Source organism: Bombina bombina, chromosome 8, assembly GCF_027579735.1.
Source record: "Bombina bombina isolate aBomBom1 chromosome 8, aBomBom1.pri, whole genome shotgun sequence".
Classification (NCBI taxonomy): Eukaryota; Metazoa; Chordata; class Amphibia; order Anura; family Bombinatoridae; genus Bombina; species Bombina bombina.
Window position 1 is genome coordinate 35,110,461 of NC_069506.1, and position 20,778 is coordinate 35,131,238.

A 20,778-nucleotide genomic window follows, 5' to 3' on the forward strand; every position below is an offset into this window, starting at 1 on the left:
TAGATATCAGATTTCTCCACTAGATGGGAGTAAAGCTTTACTTACAGATTTATAAATGAAGCAATACTCTTAGCTTTATCCAGACTAAAAACAGCACTCAGACCTCTGAGATGACCCTCCAGAGGTACATGGGGTAACCCTAGTAAAAAATGTAACTTGTACCCACTGTTCTTTAGTATTTCATTTGTGATAATAATTATTCACTCTGTTATGTACTTGCTTATTATACCAAACTATTATGGTCTCTTATGCAATTTGTTTTGATTGTTTTGACTGCATATATGTAAATGAGGTTCTACCACTAATTGGGACCCAAAAGTGGTCCCCTATAATCCTAATGCCTTCTTTCTGTTAAAGTATCTAAAGGTCTAAAGTGACCCCTTTTACCAGCTGGAAGGCCCTGAGATACGATACTATGGTATTTGAAAATTCATAACTAAGGTGCCTCATCATTGTCTTTTGAAAAGCTATCATTGTTCCTTGCAAGTGTAATCAAGACTGCTTATGTGTGATGTAATTTGCCTACTGTGTACCATTTGGTAAACCTCAATAAAAATATTTAGAAAAAAATAAAAAAAAATTATGCGTACCTGATAAATGTATTTATTTCCAGGTCTGGTGAATTCACAAATCATTCCAATTATTAATAGGATATTCACTCCTGGCCAACAGGAGGAGGCAAATAGCACCCCAGCAGAGCTGTTAAGTATCACTTCCCTACCCATAACCCCCAGTCATTCAGTCGAAGAGAAATGGAAAAAGAAGATAACACAAAGGTATAGAGGTTCCTGAGGTTTTAACAAAAAAAACTACCGCCTGAATGAATAAGGGCGGGTCGCGGACTCTCCATGTCTGGAAAGAAAGAAATTTATCAGGTAAGCATAAATTTTGTTTTCTTTCCTATGGCATGGAGAGTCCACAAATCATTCCAATTACTAATGGAACCAATACCCAAGCTAGAGGACACAGAATGAAAGGGAGGGAGAACAAAACAGGCGGACCTAAACCGAAGGCACCACCACTTGAAGAACCTTTCTCCCAAAAGAAGCCTCAACCGAGGCAAAAGTATCAAATTTGGAAAAGGTATGAATAGAGGACCATGTGGCCCCCTTGCAAATTTGCTCCACCGAAGCTTTCATTTTTGAAGGCCCAGGAAGAAGAAACAGCTCTAGTGGAATGAGCCGTAATTGTCTCAGGAGGCTGATGTCCAGCTGTCTCATAAGCTAAACGTATAACACTTCTCAACCAGAGAGAAAGAGAAGTAGAAGTGGCCTTCTGACCCATACGCTTACCAGAGAAAACAACGAACATGGCAGAAGTTTGCCGAAAATCTTTAGTTGCTTGAAGGTAAAATTTTAAATCACGCACAACATCCAAGTTATGCAAAATACGTTCCTTTTGGGAAGAAGGGTTGGGACAAAAAGAGTGAACAACAATTTCCTGATTAATATTGCGATCCGACACTACCCCCCAGCTTAGTACGGAGGACCGCCTTATCAGCATGAAAAAAAAGGTAAGGGGAATCACACTGCAGAGCCAAAAGTTTGGAAACTCTGCGAGTAGAAGAAATAGCAATAAGAAACAAAATTTTCCAAGAAAGTAATTTAATGTCAACAGAATGCATTGGCTCAAACAGAGCCTGCTGCAAAACTTTAAGAACAAGATTAAGACTCCAAGTAGGAGCAACAGGTTTAAACACAAGCCTGATTCTGACCAAGGCCTGAACAAAAGACTGAACATCTGGCAGAACTGCCAGACGTTTATGCAAAAGAACAGAAATCTGACCTTTCATAGTACTAACTGACAAAAATCTTTCTCCAGGCCCTCCTGAAGAAAAGCCAAAATTCGAGGAACCCTTACTTTGTTCCAAGGAAAACCCTTAGAATCACACCAATGAAGGTATTTACACCATACCCTATGGTAAATTCTGCAAGTAACCCGAGCCTGAAGCATAGCATCTATGACTTTCTCAGAATAGCCACGCCTAGCCAAAAACTAGACGTTCAATCTCCAAGCAGTCAGCTTCAGAGAAACCAGATTTGGATGAAGGAAGGGACCTGAATTAGAAGGTCCTTCCTCCAAAGCGGAAGAGATGACATTCTCACCAGATCCGCGAACCAGATCCTGCGAGGCCATGCAGGAGCTATTAGAATCCCCAAAGCTCTTTCCTGCTTGATGCAAGCATTTACTTGTGGAAGTAGAGCAAATGGAGGAAACAGGTATGGAAGATTGAAGTTCCAAGGAACCACCAGAGCATCTACCAGAAAGGCTTGAGGATCTTTTGACCTTGAACTGTACCTTGGAAGCTTGGCGTTTTGACGAGACGCCATCAGATCCAACTCCGGAACCCCCACCTGAGAGTTATCAGCGTGAAAACCTCTGGGTGGAGAGCCCACTCTCCGGGATGAAAAGTCTGCCTGCTCAGAGAATCCGCCTCTTAGTTGTCCACCCCTGGTATGTGGATGGCAGAGAGATGGTAATCGTGGGACTCTTCCCCATCCTCAGCCTATTTGGCGCTCACCTCCACTTCTTATCGTTTTATCTTTACATTGGGTACACTAGGGCAGTGTTTTTCAACCAGTGTGCCGTGGCACACTAGTGTGCCGTGAGAGATCCTCAGGTGTGCCATGGCAGACTGACAACAGTGTGACATATTTTTTAAACTTTGCTTGTTTTTTACTCCCAGTGCAGGGGTAGTTTGTAGGAGGCATGGCATAACAGCACAATACATATAGTATGTGTGTGTTTGTGTGTATGTGTATATATATATATATGCTGTATTAGGCTACAATGTGTGATTTTTTTAAAATTTTGGGATGGTGGTGTGCCACAGGATTTTTTTATGTAAAAAAGTGTGCCACGGCAAAAAAAAGGTTAAAAATCACTGCACTAGGGTACCCGCTGAGGAGAGCTAGAGGTATTCCCTATTCCCTTTCCCCATCTGTTTTTTGCGCAGGATATACATCCCATCTTCTAATCGTGGGACTCTGCCCACTGGAGAATGCGAGTCACCTCCTTCATTGCCAAGGAACTCTGAGTCCCTCCCTGGTGGTTGATGAAATCCACCGAGGTGATGTTGTCCGACTGGAATATGATAAACTGGACCAAAGCTAGTTGAGGCCAAGCTATCAAAGCATTGAAGATTACTCTCAACTCCAAGATGTTTATTGGAAGAGACAACTCTTCCAGAGTTCACAGGCCCTGTGCTTTTAAAGAACCCCAAACTGCTCCCCAGCCCAACTGTCACAATCTGAATTTGGGATTCTGTATCTTTAATTCCTTAGGCACTTGACCCTGCCCACATTCCCTTTAAGTAGGCTGAACTTTCAGTATTCAGTGCTTAGTATTTCTGTGGTTTGATTAGCTGTATGCTGATACTCCTACCTAAGCTACCTACTTGGATTTTCTACACACCTTTGTTTGGAACCAAGTTATATTTCAAGCTCCTAACAAGAGTTAGGAATCTGCTCTCACAACAACCAAGCTGCTGCGGCATCAAGGATTACTTTTCACCTGCAGTTATCAGAGTGGCTACTACCGCTACTTCTCTAAGACAAATTCCTCTCTGCAAGCTGCGGTTAAAACGGTGTAGTTAAAACTTCTTGCTAACCTATTCCTTACCTGTATTCTATTCTATACAGATAACCTCACACACCGAGTTTGCACTTTGCCTGTGTTTCTCTCCGGTCAGAGGGACGGAACCGAAAGTCAGAGTAAAACTCCTCCCACTCTGAACATTTAAATGCAACAGCCGCTCTGCATAGGAATCTGCTAGCAGCTGAGCTGAACAACTGAGCGTGAGTAACCTCCTCCCTTCATTCCCAATGCTGTAACCGTAGCTCTGCTCTTGTGTAACAAACACTTGCAACAAATATAACAAATAGCTGCTACAACTTTAAATACAGAGGAACTGACTGTATTTAGATGTTCTCCGGGGATGCTACGTAAAATCAGTGACTTATAAATGTTTAAGGTCATCTGTGTACCGGCTGATAAAATTGTTGTCTCATCAAGAGGAAGTTATATCTAAGTCCAGGTGAATGTTATAATAACCTAACTCCCTCACATCAGTGATAATCTCTTATTAAAAAATAAACTCACTTTCTCTCAACAGAGGAAACACTCGTAAACCATAGTGTGCTTCTAAGAGTGAGTGATACATAAAAACTATTTCCTGTGATATCTGCAGCTGAGTTCCACGTACCAGTCTCTTTACACCAACAGGCTGGCGTCCATGGTCACAATCACCCAGGAAGTTCTCAGAAAGCATGTTCCCCGAGACAGATGGTCCTGTGAAATCCACTACGAGAGAGAGACTCTTGTTGGGGAGTCCAGCATTATCCTCTGTGAGAGATCTGTGTGGTCCCCGTTCCATTGACTGAGCATGCACAGTTGCAGAGGTCTCAGATGGAACCGAGCAAAAGGAATGATGTCCATGGAGGCAACCATCAGACCAATCACTTCCATGCATTGAGCCACAGATGGATGAACAGCAGACTGAAGAGAAAGGCAAGAAGCATGAAGTTTGGATTTTCTGACGTCCGTCAGAAAAATCTTCATGGACAAGGAATCTAAAATTGTTCCTAAGAAATACATCCTTGTATTTGGTACAAGGAAAATCTTTTCCAGATTCACTTTACACCTCTAGGAACTTAGAATAGTTAGACAACAACATCTCTTTATGAGATTTTGCTAGATGAAAAGATGGTGCTTGAACCAAGATGTCATCCAAGTAAGGCACCAAAGCAATGCCCTGGGACCTCACCACTGCCAGAAGAGCCGCCAGAACCATTGTGAAAATTCTGAGAGCTGTAGCAACGTCAAGAGGAAGGGCAACAAACTGGAAATGTTTGTCCAAAAAGGCAAACTTCAGATACTTGTAATGATCCCTGTGAATGGGAACATGAACGTATGTGTCCTTCAGATCTATGGTCGTCATGAACTGACCCTCTTGTACCAAAGGAAGAACGGAACGGATAAGGTCCATTTTGAAGGACGGAACCCTGAGAAATTGGTTGAGACAATTTAGGTCCAGTATAGGACGGAAAGTGCCCTCCTTTTTGGGAACTACACAAAGTTTTGAATAGAATCCTAGACCCTGTTCCTCTAGAGGAACTGGAACAATCACTTTCCAGGGAAGATAGGTCCTTTACGCAGTTTAAGAAGGCCTCTCTCTTTATCTGGTCCACAGATAACCTTGACAGGTGGAATCTGCCTCGGGAGGAAAAGATTTGAATCCTATTCTGTAACCGTGGGACACTATGTCTATTGCCCAAAGATCTGGGACATCGCATATACAAGCCTGCCAAAAGAAAAAGACCCTGCCTTCAAAACAGGTTCGGGGGCAGTCCCTTCATGCTGATTTAGAATCAGCAGAAGGCTTCTTGGCTTGCTTTTCTTTATTCCAAGGCTGACTGGACTTTCAAGAAGACTTGGATTTTTCTGACTTGGAAGAGAAGACTTTTGTCCCTTAAAGTTATGAAAGGAACGAAAATGACAATTCTGGCGACCCTTAGGCCTATTCTTTTTATCCTGAGGTAGGAAAGAGCCCTTTCCACCTGTAATATTGGAAATTATTTTAGCCAGACCCAGACCAAACAAGGTTTAAAAAAAAACACATTACTAATACTAGAGATCCTAGATAGGGGGCGCTAATGTGTGTGCTATAAGCAAATTGGTTGGTTTAAACAGAGATAATTCCCAAGATCAAATCTACGATAGATATTATATCTAATCTTCTTTGATTTAGTGGAAAAGATAATTAAATATTATCCACATACAACTCAAAGCATATATGGCACAATATCATAAAATACACACTATAAACAGATAAATATCTCTCCACCACATTTAAAGGACCAGTAAACACAGTAGATCAACAAATGCAAGATAACAAGGCAATACAATAGCATTTACTCTGAATTTCAAATAAGTAGTAGAATTTTTTCTAACAAATTTCAAAGTTATGTATATTTCCACTCCCCCTGTACCATGTGATAGCAATCAGCCAATCACAAATGCATATACGTATAGTCAGTGAATTCTTGCACATGCTCAGGAGGAGCTGGTGACTCAAAAAGTGTAAATATAAAAGACTGTGCACATTTTTTTTAATGGAAGTAAATTGGAAAGTTGTTTAAAATTGCATGCTGTATTTGAATCATAAACATTTCATTTGACCTGAGTGTCCCTTTAAATTATATTTACTGTATACCAAGGGATACAACACGGTATGAATGGAATGTCAAAGGACAAATGAGTCTCTATAAAGATGTATTTCACTTGAGATGGATAACCCAGTCAATTCTAAATTCATGAATCTGTGGCTCAGATGTACAAGATGTAGCAGGAGCAGGCTGCACTCTCCTCACAGCAAAGTGTCATGGAGTCGGAAAAAGGAGAGGCACTTGTGTGTACCAGTGTAGAACAGATGATACAGTTAAAAGTCCCCAAATCAGGGTACTCACATTTTTGTGGAGCACTCAGACAGTGCTATCAGGCACAGACTGGGCATTTTACAGCACCCCAGCTCACTGAAATCCCCATGGCAAGGGCTGGAACACTGGAGCAGAATAGCTGGAACACAGGAGCTCTGAAACCCCAAGGGCTAGAATATGAACCTCCTAGGTTTAGATTTCAACTTAAACATCTTCCTTTTGCATGTATCTGCTTCTGGCATTACATACATAACCCATACATACATAACCCATACATAATCCTGCTCCAGTGTTCCAGCCCTTGTTTTGGGGATTTCAGTGAGCTGGTGTGCTTTAAAATACCCAGTCTGCGCCTGATAGCACTGTCTGAGTTCCCCACAAAAATGTGAGTACCCTGATTTGGGGACTTTTAACTGTATCATCTGTTCTACACTATTACACACAAGCGCCTCTCATTTTTCCTCAACTTTTCCAACAAGGTTTTACCCTTATAAGGCAAAGATAAAAGCTTGGACTCGGATGTGACATCTGCAGATCAAGACTTTAACCACAGAGCTCTGCAAGCTAAAACAGTGGAACCAGAAATCTTATCTCCCAGCCTAAGAACTTGCATGGTGGCATCATAAATAAAAGTATTGGCTAACTTTAGAGCCTTGATCCTGTCTTGGATCTCCTCTATAGTAGTCTCTTCTAAGATTAGATTAGTGATCACACCAATAAGATGCTGCAATACTAGCAACAGGTTGCAACTGTAATCCCTGATGAATGTACATATTGAAAAAAGCCTCAAGCTTCTTACCCATGGGATCCTTGAAAGAACAACTATCTTAAATAGTTAAAATAAGTGCGCCAAATCTAATAGGCTGCGCAGATATCCAAAACAGAAAGTAAACCTGAATGTTTCAACATCTGTCTGAGCCTCATCTCACACATGTCACAGTACAAAACATAATAAAGCAAATTATGCATAAATCCCCCTCTGTTCAATAATCCCCTTCCGGAGATATGAACCCTTGATTCCATACAGATAAAGGAGTCACACTGTCACCCTGTCTTCTTGCGTTATCATATGAGTATAAAATGAAACAATCTTACCTGAATCACCGCCGTGGAACAGACACACAGCCTCTGAAGTTTGACAGTCTTGTAGCATTGCGTCTGAGATGGACTTGAGTGATAGAAGCAGGCAGTGAAACTCGTCAACACTGATAACTTAAGAGCTGTTAATACAAGTCTGGATGGATTTGCAGAAAGACTCTCCCTGCATCTTTAGACCCTAACGTTTGTCAATGCTCTCACTGAAAGGCTGACAAGACTACTGTTAGGTGTCCCCCCAGGGGGGTAAGTGTCAGGTCAGGCTGAAGCCACGGGGCCAGTGTACCACCTGAGGCATATGTAGATTACCTGATAAGGGCCCCTTAGAATGACTCAGACCACGCAGCATTATGATCGAAAGCCAATTCTGTTTATTGCACAGTGCAAGCCTTTCTTATAGTAACATACAGGGTTAAGGGGATGACACGTTAGGACCGCGTCATCTTACACAGTTATACAGAGCAAAATACAAGGAACAGCTGAAATATGAGTTTCTCATAACAATACTTACAGAGTCATAACAAACTACCATCTGCGGAGACAACAAGGTTTCTGAACCATCTTGTTTACATTATCTTATTCTATCTTATTTCTGGGCGTAGGGCCAGGGTACATTGGCAAGGCCGAACAGCTAAGGAAACTATCATAACATGCATATAGTTCTCACTACATAATAACCCAGTATAATAAAAGTCTAATCATTACAAAATGGATACTAATCATCACAAGATGGCTGCGAGGAACCAGATGGCTGCCATCAGGTTCATATTACCCCTAACATACCATCCTTTTATTCTAACAGAATAACATAAAAATAGACTGGCATAGAAAGTTAGTAAAGCCTTATATTATGGTAACAGAACTCTATAAGAATACTAAAGAGAAAAATATTCCTATGTCGTGATATACTCTTATAGGCTAATTGTCACTGCATATACGTACAGTCCCTCCAATACATTCCATCTATCTTCCAGCCTTCCCAAAACTACCGGTCTACCGGCACAGAGACCCAACCAGCCCCCCATCTACCCCCAAACAACGCTGCATCTTCTATCTCTCCACCTGCATTGCTAGCACCCCCCAATATGTCCAACAGTTCCTTTTCCACAGTAAAGCATGACATAGCAACAGCACAACTGTCTCTAGGTGGCCTCTGAATACTTTAAGAACAGTCTTTGTCCATTTGAGAGCGCTGCACCTTGACACTTTGCTATAATACAGTTCTCCAACAGTTCATTTGCAGTAGGGGTGCTCATCCACGGTTCTTCCGCAGGGAGATACTGGAAATCTGATGGTTTGTTCATGGGGTAGACAAGGCAACCAGTGGATACCCATGGCAAGCAGACACTCGAGTCACAGGGAGTCTAGGAAGCAAACAGAAACAGTACAGGATGAGTACACACCGCAATACAATCACAATTATGTCCAAATAAACTGTTACTTTCATCCTATGTCATTTAAAATCAAACAAAGCATTGTTGATATATAATACAAATTAAATACATTGACATTTCTCAGAGAATAATTTACAACTTCCCTATACACTTTTAAATGATACTTCATGAATACTACGCAAGTGAAAACCTGTCAGACTTCATCAAGGGCCTGAATGGTTATGCTAAAACTTATGCTAAGGCCTGCCCTGTAGTCAGAATGGAAAAAAGAAAACAGTCAATGAAAATAAATGAATTTCTTTACACTGTCACTTTAAACTTCTAAAAAATAAAAGAACCTCGTGTTGCTTTATTCTGGATGGCTGCTATCTATAATGTTTATAATTCTCCAACCATGATCTTAATATTCAACAATCTCATCTGATATAAACACTACTAATTTACTAATTATTTTATGCAACCTAAATTCTCTCACACTCCTGTATGAGGAAAGCATACAAACAGAACATCATTTAAAACTACAAGTTCTTTTAAAGGTAAACACAACTTTATGGTAAGAATTACTCTCTTTGACAAACATCAGGAATGACCAAATTCACTTTGCAGATACCATACTAATTAATAAAAGGGAAAAATACATTTGCTTTCATAACCTATAATTATGCTATTCCCTGAACAAACATTTCTCTGTATATTTACTATAAACTTCTAGCTTAGACGTGTCCTCCTTATGTTCTAAAGGGTGAAGGGTCTAAAATATTATGATATATTGTAACATTTTCCTTAAACATATTTTTATACTCAGTGGGCCATTCAATAGGGTACAATACTGCGAAGTTCACAGTTACATTTATCTAAAGAGTTACTATGTTAAGCACATAAACTACAATGTGCACTAATACCAATGAAGCATATGATGTCTTATACCCAATATGATCAAAAAAATAAAACAAATACAAGAGAATACAAAACAAGCAATATAAGGAATTGAGTTAAAACAATACTCCCCTAATTTAATTGGTTGACCCTGTAACAGCATAACATGACCTCCATATCGAGCGGCAAGGCACAGTCCAGAGAAGGATAGTCTTTATGTCCTGAAGACACACATCAGAGGAAACAGTCATGGATTACACAGAGTCCAGTTCTGGGGCTGGTACCAGCATGCAAAGCAAAGAATGGATCCAAAGATAGTTCAGCAACTTTTTTACTGCAGTATGGTGGTTAAAACAAGCTTGACAAAAGGTCTTTCATCTTTATCTTTTCTTTCTTTAAAGGTTTACTTGATTTCAATCTTTAATCTTTTGAAGAGTGCACTTATGGAATTTTGCCTGTACAGATTTTACCTAACTATGGAAACTCAAAAATAATTCAGTTAGTGTGTTTCAATCTCTGAAGACAGCATACTCTCATCCTGCAAATACAAATGTTAAGAACCAAATAGAAAAATAAAACATTTTAGGCATCTGAAATATGAGAGCAAAATAAAACACAGAAAGACAATAAAAAGATCTAATCCACCAGGGAGGGAAAAAAAGAGTGGGGTGTGGGTGTACAGGCTACGACCGGGGTGGCCAGCAAGGTAGATGCTTTTCCGTGGCCAGATTCCCAATGAAGGAAAGTTCTAGACAATCCTAGGGACGTAGTGCATCCTGCATTGGGGTAAGACAAGGAAATTTTAGGGCACAGCTGGTGGTTAGACAATAACATTGTACGAGGAGATTCAAAACGTTTTAGGTTCACCTCCTAAAAGCAATCACCCCCATTACATAAAGATATTCATTAATACTCATCAATACTTCCCCCATGTTTGCGTGAAACATCTCATGTGACACGCAAATACAAGATAACCAGAAACTAAACGGCAAATCATGCACTCCACTCATGCAAAGACAATTCTCAATAGCAAGCAAAAATGAAATACACTTCACTATTCAATATGCTGTCCATACAGCACGCTTCCACACGTAGTCACAAAAGAGAAAAACATAACAAACAGTGAAAACCAATCGTTCTTGTCTTTCACAAAACAAAACATTAGCTGCTGACACAAATTTCAAACAACCACAATTAACTTAGAATGCAACACATATTCTGACATTCACTGGAATGCAACACTCTCAGAACACTACAAACAATTAAAAACATCCACTATGTACAAACACGGCAGATGCACAAGAAACTTCAGTTGCAGATTATACAAATAAAATTGCGCTTATTTGGGAAAGATCAGATAACCACGGTAGCCACTGTTAAAGGGACATTGTAGGATAAATGAAAATTTAATTATTCAGATAGGACTTTTAATTTTAACCAACCTTCCTAGATTAAACCAAACATAGGTAGGCTCATATGCTAATTTTTAAACCTTTGAGGGCTGCCTCTTATCACAGGCTGTATAAATCTCATTACAACCCCAAGAGACAAAATACACGTAAGCCATATAAATAAAACTAAAACTGGGATCAGATAAATTAGCAAGTTATATAAATGCAGTAGAAACAGATAAAATGTGCATCATTTGTTTTAGGGGTGTTTATTTGTAGACACCTTATAGACCACAATTTAGCTGGTAAGCAGCAATCAAAGTCATTGCAATAACAGTGGTAGACTAGTTAATAACCAAATAACTATATATATTTTAAAGTGTCACTGAAATCACTTCATTAAATAATATCTCATTTATTTATTGAACGCAGTGGGGGTTATTTTAAATAACAAAGAGTTATATCTGTGAGATACAGTTTGACAGCCACAGAAATAAAATTATCATTTTTAAGATATATTCTGTGACAGAATATAACATAAATACTTGTTTCTTTGTAGTGAGCAATTTATAGTTATCATTTTTTATAACATAGAACACCAGTACGGCCGCTTTAAATGTAAAGTGCAAATCGTTCTCTCTGCAACAAAGCCAAACAGAGAAACTTTTTTTTAAAGAAAAGCAAAACATGCACAGTGTTATCATTCTTCTCAAGGATAGTGAGGCAAGCTCAAAGTTTCATTTCTACTTAAAGGAGAAACACTGTTTACTGCTTAAAAATATAAAATTCACACTAAAACTTGATAAATGCTAATTAGTTTAACCACAACAAAATTATTGGATTTAACGTTGTATATAATTTGATATTCACCATTCTGCAGTTGTCCAGCCAAATATAACAACCACATATAACACAAAAAAATAAGCTTTCTGAAAACGAATACTAATACAATTTCCCCTTTAAATTATTCCCAATGATCCTTATAATAAAAATGCATACTGACGTTCATTAAATAGCCTAAACAAGCATAAGCAGCATAAGAACGCACTCACAGTGGGATGCAGGCTAGTTAAAGGGACATTTTAACCAAACTAAAAATAATCTTAAATTGAAACTGCTAACACAGTGAAATATACTAGTGTTAGGCTTACAGTAAACCTCATCGTCTTTTATGTAAATATTCCCTTAAATTCTCAGATGTTATATCAGTTTTCCTGTATCCCTTTAAATATTTTCACTCCTCTGTTTTTTTTTCTCGTTTTTTTCTTTTCTGTCCGCTAGTCTCCCGGATCCCTACACTAAAATTGTAGACAACTTATCACTTCAGTTTGCATTACAGAGAGAATTAAGTTATGCTGCAAAAAGAAATATCTGCTATCTAAACGGCAGATTTAAAATAAATATATACAAAGAAAGGTCTCTTAAAATATATTTAGCAAACTACTAATACAGTGTTATTGCACTGGTTCTTTAAATAATAAAATGACAATTTTCTATTGCTCCGTCTACGCACTGAGCTCTGATTTTACAGACAAATATAAGATAATGAGATATTCTTATTATCTAAAATTCAACCCATTGCAATCAACTGTGTTTTGAAAGCATAAAACCAGCTACTTCATAAATATACAAATAAACTTGCAAATGCAATTTCTCCTATATGTTATACTATGCAGCTTGTATAACAAGTCATGGACAATACATTAATAGCAACACCTTGTCACAGTGGACTGTCCCTTTAAGGACTAACCATTCATCACGTAAATCTCATATGTATATCCCAACCATAATTTAGGCTGCTTGTATGATTTACCACACAAATTTCACCTCTGTACTGTAGCATGACCTGCAGATTAATTTACTTGCAACAAAAACGGACGCACTTTTAGATACATTTTCAATTATAGCTTATAACTATATGTCATTAGGTGCACCAACTCTGTGCACAGACCTTACAAATACAACATACGTTAACCCATTAATCATACCAGAAACAGTTTCATATTTACCAGAGCGTGACAAAAAAATCACACACACCATCGCACTTTCAAAGCCACTTTCAAAGCCGTTACTTCACTTGCTAAAACAATATCATATCTTTACATGCCGAAAAACAATTATCACTTAAAACTAAAACTGCATATGAATACCACCTACTTAAAACATGCTGGTGACTTTAAAATACAGGTATATAAAATAACATTACCGAATATCTCCTTAAAACGTCTGATTTCCCAGCAGGGAAACAGAAAGAAACAGTTTCATTTGTACAGCGATACAGACAAGCTCATTTCATCTCGCATACCAGAGATTAACTCCCTTTTTTTCTTTCTCAGAAAAACATCTAATTTATAGCGTACGACATACATATAAAATTTACCAGATTAACTTGTCACCAAGTTCAAAATGTATTTTTCTTTCCGATTCCACGCAAAATGGCCAATTTTTGCCTGGATTGGGACAATCATTTTCAAATAATACATTCTGTTTTCGGTTTAAAGCAAATCTGTTACACGTATACCACAGTGAGAACCTACAGACCATCACACATTATGCATCTCAATATACAAATTTCCTTACTGCAAGCGAGCAAGAAGTCTTACAAACGGAGCTGCTGTAACAGTTTCTGTCCTCTTTTTTTTTTTTTTCTTCTGATCTATGTGCGTGCTCAGTGGTGGCCCCCCTTCTTTGCCTGCTACATTCTTTAACACAGAGATTTCTCTATTTATCACACAGCAGTACTCACTGACAGTGTTTTAAAAATATTTCTGTCTTTTGCAGAAACTATTAACTCTTCTTTTCTTTTACCTTAAACATGTAATTTTCTCTGTGCAATCTTATCTATGAGCAGTTCACATTTCTCAACACAATAATAGCCACAATAATAACATGCATAGCCACTTAATATTTTCTACGCACAGCATCAAAAAACACAAACAAAACAAAGCAAAGCAAGCATCAGATATCAACATGAGCTTCAGGTGGGTAACAAAACTCTATTATGGGAATGAATATGGGAAACTTTAACACACGTGAGACTCACTCACTCTGCCAACTTTGCCTGGAGGAGCTTATCTTAAAAGTTCTCCGTCAACTGGCATTCATATATTTCTTGCGCGCTTATCACAGACAGGACTCACAATACCTGTCGTATCCCAGCACAGGACTCTACACCTGTCTGGAGGGGTATCACAACTGCCGGCAGGACTATAACCTCCGCAAACCTGTGCTTCAACCACAGGAACCCCTTTAACCCTTTATCATATATTATCAACACCTATTACCAGACTAAATTTAGGTTCAAATTCACAGAAGGAAAGCATGGTAAAAGCACTCATACTTACGCACTGCGAATCCCACAAACTGACGCCAAAATTGTTAGGTGTCCCCCCAGGGGGGTAAGTGTCAGGTCAGGCCGAAGCCACGGGGCCAGTGTACCACCTGAGGCATATGTAGATTACCTGATAAGGGCCCCTTAGAATGACTCAGACCACGCAGCATTATGATCGAAAGCCAATTCTGTTTATTGCACAGTGCAAGCCTTTCTTATAGTAACATACAGGGTTAAGGGGATGACACGTTAGGACCGCGTCATCTTACACAGTTATACAGAGCAAAATACAAGGAACAGCTGAAATATGAGTTTCTCATAACAATACTTACAGAGTCATAACAAACTACCATCTGCGGAGACAACAAGGTTTCTGAACCATCTTGTTTACATTATCTTATTCTATCTTATTTCTGGGCGTAGGGCCAGGGTACATTGGCAAGGCCGAACAGCTAAGGAAACTATCATAACATGCATATAGTTCTCACTACATAATAACCCAGTATAATAAAAGTCTAATCATTACAAAATGGATACTAATCATCACAAGATGGCTGCGAGGAACCAGATGGCTGCCATCAGGTTCATATTACCCCTAACAACTACTTAAAACTCCAGTCCCATACCGAAGAGTAGAGACTACTCAGAATCTTCCGACACTTCTCTGACATACTCCTGTGATGAAAGGCAAAGAATGACTGGGGGATGAGGGGAGTGGGAGAGGTATTTAAGCCTTTGGCTGGGGTGTCTTTGCCTCCTCCTGGTGGCCAGGTTCTGTATTCCTACAAGTAAGCAATGAAGTTGTGAACTCTCCTCATATTAAGATGGAAAGGAATCCCTAGTTTATCCCATTCCTGAGTTATAATAGCTGCCATACGGTCTGGAACTGGTAACACTTCCACAGATGAGGGTACATCATATACCATATTAAGTTTAGTAGACCCCTTTGGATTCTCTGCGACAGACAAGTTGGATTCTTCCAAAGTAGCAAGAACCTCCTTTAAAAAAGTACTCGGAGGTGTTCTAACTTAAAACTGAAATTAATCTCCTCTGAATCTGCAGAATTGGTCACTATAGTATCAGAATCTGACAATTCCCCCTCAGACACTGAGGTATCATCCTCATCCGATAGCTGAGACAAACTGACTAACGCAGCCTTAGTGGAGTCAGAACCCTTATTAACATTAACATATTTAGATTTCCTCTTGGGCTTACCAGCAACTTTTGGAAAAGCTAATAAGACTGCAGAAACAGCAGAAGTTATCTGTGCAGAGAGATCCCCAGGTAAACAAACACCCCAGGAGGTTGTTGAGAGGAACCACGGGGCACTGCATGTGAAGCTTGGGATGTTTGAGGGGAAAGCTGAGGCAATGCTAAAACAACATTATTCTGAGAGACAGAAGGCTCTGGGGGGAAAATCTTATCTTTAAATAATAATGTCTTATTTAAACTAAAGAAGCAAAATTGCACAGGAGGAACCACCTGAGCCTCCAAGCAAAACAAACATTTGTCAACTGGCAAATTTAAATTTTCATTAGTGTCTATAATAACGGAGAATCAAAAGAACCTTATAAGATTCACTAGCCCTATTTAACGTTTAAACAGAATAATGAAAACCTAGACACCTTAAACCTCAGCTCTGCTGAGGGCTTACCACACTTAGTGCACCAACAGAAAGATCCCACTATGATTTTGGATCCTCTCCAGCCACTCACGTACAGCCGCTGAATAAATGCACCACAGAAGAGAAACTCTGGTCTGCAAAAGCCAGATAAAGGAAGGGCATACCAAATGCGGTCACATGACCGCAACTAAAAAGAAAACTGTGCCACCAGTTTAAAAGGCACAAAAATAAACACCTCGCTTCCTGAAAACTGTAAAAGCCACATCAGAGAGGCTCCCCGTTAAAGGACCGCTCGCCTCTCATAATACCCTGCCGAAAACTCCTGCTAGCAGAAGAGCTAAAAAACACCTCCTAATCAAAAAGGAGGAGTGACAAACCATTATAAAATGTCTTCTTAGGCTCAATAAAGTTCCCAATGCAGTGCTCTTTAAATGCTCCCTGCCCATTAAAAAAGTTTAAGCACATACATTTTCCCCTGAGCACCATCCACAAAGATCTTCCAGGAATAGAAGTCTTCAATTTACTCCTAGAGTGCTGGTACCTTCTAACCTAGAAGGGAAGCACTTACCTTTGGAAGTAGCTGTCAGGCAGGGAATAGTTTCTTAGATATGTCAGATCACTCCACATCTAACAGAGACCTGTAGAAAAAGAAAAAAACAGAGTAAACAACTCTGGTTTTCTATCAAAGGGGTAGCATAGGTGTTAGAAATACAGCAAGGACCACCTCACCACCTTCTAACTGCTAAAAGCCACCAACACTCTTACTAAAGAGATTGACATGGACACAGCATAGCCCCAATCCTTGCTTACAGGGAAAAGTACCCATAAAAGGATTAAATATCTTCAGACACCTTCGCACATCCTCCCGTGATCAAGGCAAAGAGAATGACTGGGGTTATGGGTAATGAAAGTGATACTTAACAGCTCTGCTGGGGTGCTCTTTGCCTCCTCCTGCTGGCCAGGAGTGAATATCCCATTAGTAATTGGAATGATTTGTGGACTCTCCATGCCATAGGAAAGAAATAAACTATCGGTTTCTGAGATTCTCTTTTTCTAGACAAGCATTACCAGTTTGTTGCTCTTCCATTTGGCCTAGCAACAGCTCCAAGAATCTTTTCGAAGGTTCTCTGTGCCCTTCTATCTGTAATCAGAGAGCAGGGTATTGCGGTCTTTCCTTATTTGTACGATATCTTGGTATACTGGCTCAATCTTTTCATTTAGCAGAATCTCACACAAATCAACTTGTGCTGTTTCTTCAAAGACATGGTTTGAGGATCAATTTACCAAAGAGTTCCTTGATTCCTCAGACAAGGGTCACCTTTTTAGGTTTCCAGATAGATTCAGTGTCCCTGATTTTGTCTTTAACAGACAAGAGACAAAAGAAATTGGTTTCTGCCTGTCGAAACCTTCAATCTCTATCATTTCCTTCAGTGGCTATGTACATGGCAGTTTTAGGTCTCATGACTGCAGCATCGGATGCAATCCCCTTTGCACATTTTCATATGAGACCTCTGCAGCTTTGCATGCTGAATCAATGGTGCAGGGATTATACTCGGATATCACAGTCGATATACTTAAATCCCAACATTCAACTCTCTCTGTCCTGGTGGTTAGTCCATCATCAGATTATTCAAGGGGCCTCTTTTGTTCGTCCTGCCTGGACTGTGATTTCAACAGATGCAAGTGTCACAGGTTGGCGAGCTGTCTGGGGGTCTCTGAAAGCACAAGGAGTTTGGAATCCTCAAGAGGCGAGGTTACCAATCAATATTTTAGAACTCTGTGCTATTTTCAGGGCTCTTCAGGCTTGGCCGCTATTAAAGAGAGAATTATTCATTTGTTTTCAGACAGACAATATCACAACTATGTCAATCATCAAGGGGGGACTCGCAGACCTTAGCGATGAAAGAAGTATCTTGGATACTTTCTTGGGCGGAATCTAACTCTGGTCTAATTTCTGCAATACATATTCCAGGTGTAGACAATTGGGAAGCGGATTATCTCAGTCGTCAGTCTTTACATCCAGGAGAGTGGTCTCTCCATCCAGATGTATTTTGTCAGATTGTACAGATGTGGGGTCTCCCCAAAATAGATCTGATGGCTTCCCATCTAAACAAGAAGCTTCCCAGGTGCCTTTCCAGGTCCAGGGATCCTCAGGCGGAGATGGTGGATGCCTTAGCAGTTCCTTGGTTTTACCAACCTGCTTACATGTGATCTCCAAGATCATATTAGAACAATCGCATGTGTTTCTGATAGCACCAGCATGGCCTCACAGGTTTTGGTATGCAGATCTTGTCCGAATGTCCAATTGCCAACCTTGACCACTTCCTTTAAGGCCGGACCTTCTGTATCAAGAGCCGTTTTTCCCATCAGGATCTCAAATCACTAAATTTGAAGGTATGGAAATTGAATGCTTAGTACTATAGAGGTTTCTCTGACTCAGTGATTAATACTTTGCTACAGGCTCGTAAGTCTGTTTCAAGCAAGACTTTTTATCGGGTTTGGAAAACTTATATTTCATGGTGTTTTTCTCAAAATCTCTTGGCATTCTTTTAGGATTCCTAGAATTTTATAGTTTCTTCAGGATGGTTTGGATAAAGGCTTGTCTGCAAGTACCTTGAAGGGACAAATCTCTGCTCTGTTTTATTTCATAGAAAGATTGCTAAACTTCCTGATATTCACTGTTTTGTTCAGGATTTGGTTCATATTAAAGCCTGTTTTTAAATCAATCTCTCCTCCTTGGAGTCTTAATTTGGTTTTGAAGGCTTTGCAGGCTACACCTTTTGAGCCTATGCATTCTTTGGATATTAAACTACTTTCTTGGAAAGTGTTGTTCCTTTTGGCTATCTCTTCAGCTAGAAGAGTTTCTGAATTGTCTGTTCTCTCTTGTGAGTCTCCTTTTCTGATTTTCCATCAGGATAAGGCAGTTTTGCGGACTTAGTTTGAATTTCTTCCTAAGGTTGTGAATTCTAACAACATTAGTAGGGAAATTGTTGTTCCTTCCTTGTGTCCTAATCCCAAGAATACTCTTGAAAGATCTTTACATTCTTTGGATGTTGTAAAAGCTTTGAAATATTATGTCGAAGCTAATAAAGATTTCAGGAAGACTTCTAGTCTATTTATTGTTTTTTCTAGTCCTAGGAAAGGTCAGAAAGCCTCTGCCATTTATTTGGCATCTTGGTTAAAGCTTTTGATTCACAAGGCTTATTTAGAGGCGAAACAGTCTCCGCCTCAGAGAATTACAGCTCATTCTACTAGATCACTCGCCACTTCTTGGGCTTTTAAGAATAAAGCTTTGGTTGATCAGATTTGCAAAGCAGCAACTTGGTCTTCTTTGCATACAGTTACTAAATTTTACCATTTTGATGTATTTGCTTCTTCTGAAGCAGTCTTTGGTAGAAAAGTTCTTCAGGCAGCTGTTTCAGTTTGATTCTTCTGCTTATGATTTAAGTTTTTTTCTTGAAATTTATGTGAAATTTATAAGACAGATTTTTTTTTGTGGATTTAATTTTGTCAGCGGAAATAGCGGTTTTTATTTTATCCCTCCTTTTCTAGTGACTCTTCTGTGGTCTCTCACATCTTGGGTATTGCTATCCCATACGTCACTAGCTCATGGACTCTTGCCAATTACATGAAAGAAAACATAATTTATCTAAGAACTTACCTGATAAATTAATTTCTTTCATATTGGCAAGAGTCCATGAGGCCCACCCTATTTTATGGTGGTTGTGATTTTTGCATAAAAAGCACAATTTTATTTCCAGTTCCTCTTTTTGTATGCTTTTTTACTCCTTATTTTATCACCCCAGTACTTGGCTATTCGTTAAACTGAATTGTGGGTGTGGTGAGGGGTGTATTTATAGGCATTTTGAGGTTTGGGAAACTTTGCCCCTCCTGGTAGGATTGTATATCCCATACGTCACTAACTCATGGACTCTTGCCAATATGAAAGAAATTAATTTATCAGGTAAGTTGTTACATAAATTATGTTTTTATCCCACTCGTCCTTAACATGGACAGCTTGGGTATTGTATAAAGCTATGGACTGTCATCAGCTAAGAAGGAAAACAGAATTTATACTTACCGATAAATGTATTTCCTTGGGGCTGAATAGAGTCCATAGCCCCCACCCTATTTTTGTATATGGGTGACAGTTCTAATTTGCACCTCGTAACCCTGCTTTCTGTCTTTCCTACCTTTTTCTGTCTCTCTACTCTGCTATATGTTAAACTGGAGAGGGAGGGGAAGTGGGAGGGACTAAAGCTCTGTGAGGGTTCTTGATCTCCTCCTGATATATCCCATATGTTATGAAGCTATGGACTCTCATCAGCCGGAAAAAAATACATGTATTGATAAGTTTTTAAAGTACTGTATCTTTGAAAACAATATATATCAGCTACTTGGCTGAGTACATTGACTTTTTAATGTAGCTGTAAAGTCCAGAAACATCACTGGATTGTACAAAGCCTGACATATCTATTAAATACAGAACAGCTGGTCTCCACTGAGCTTGCAGAGGCCCAGAGCAAATAAAATGTTGCAACGATTTGAGGACAGCCAAGGGTTAAAAGGGGCATCAAACACTAAATTAATGCTAGGTACAATGATGCATACAAAGAACAGATTAGTCTGA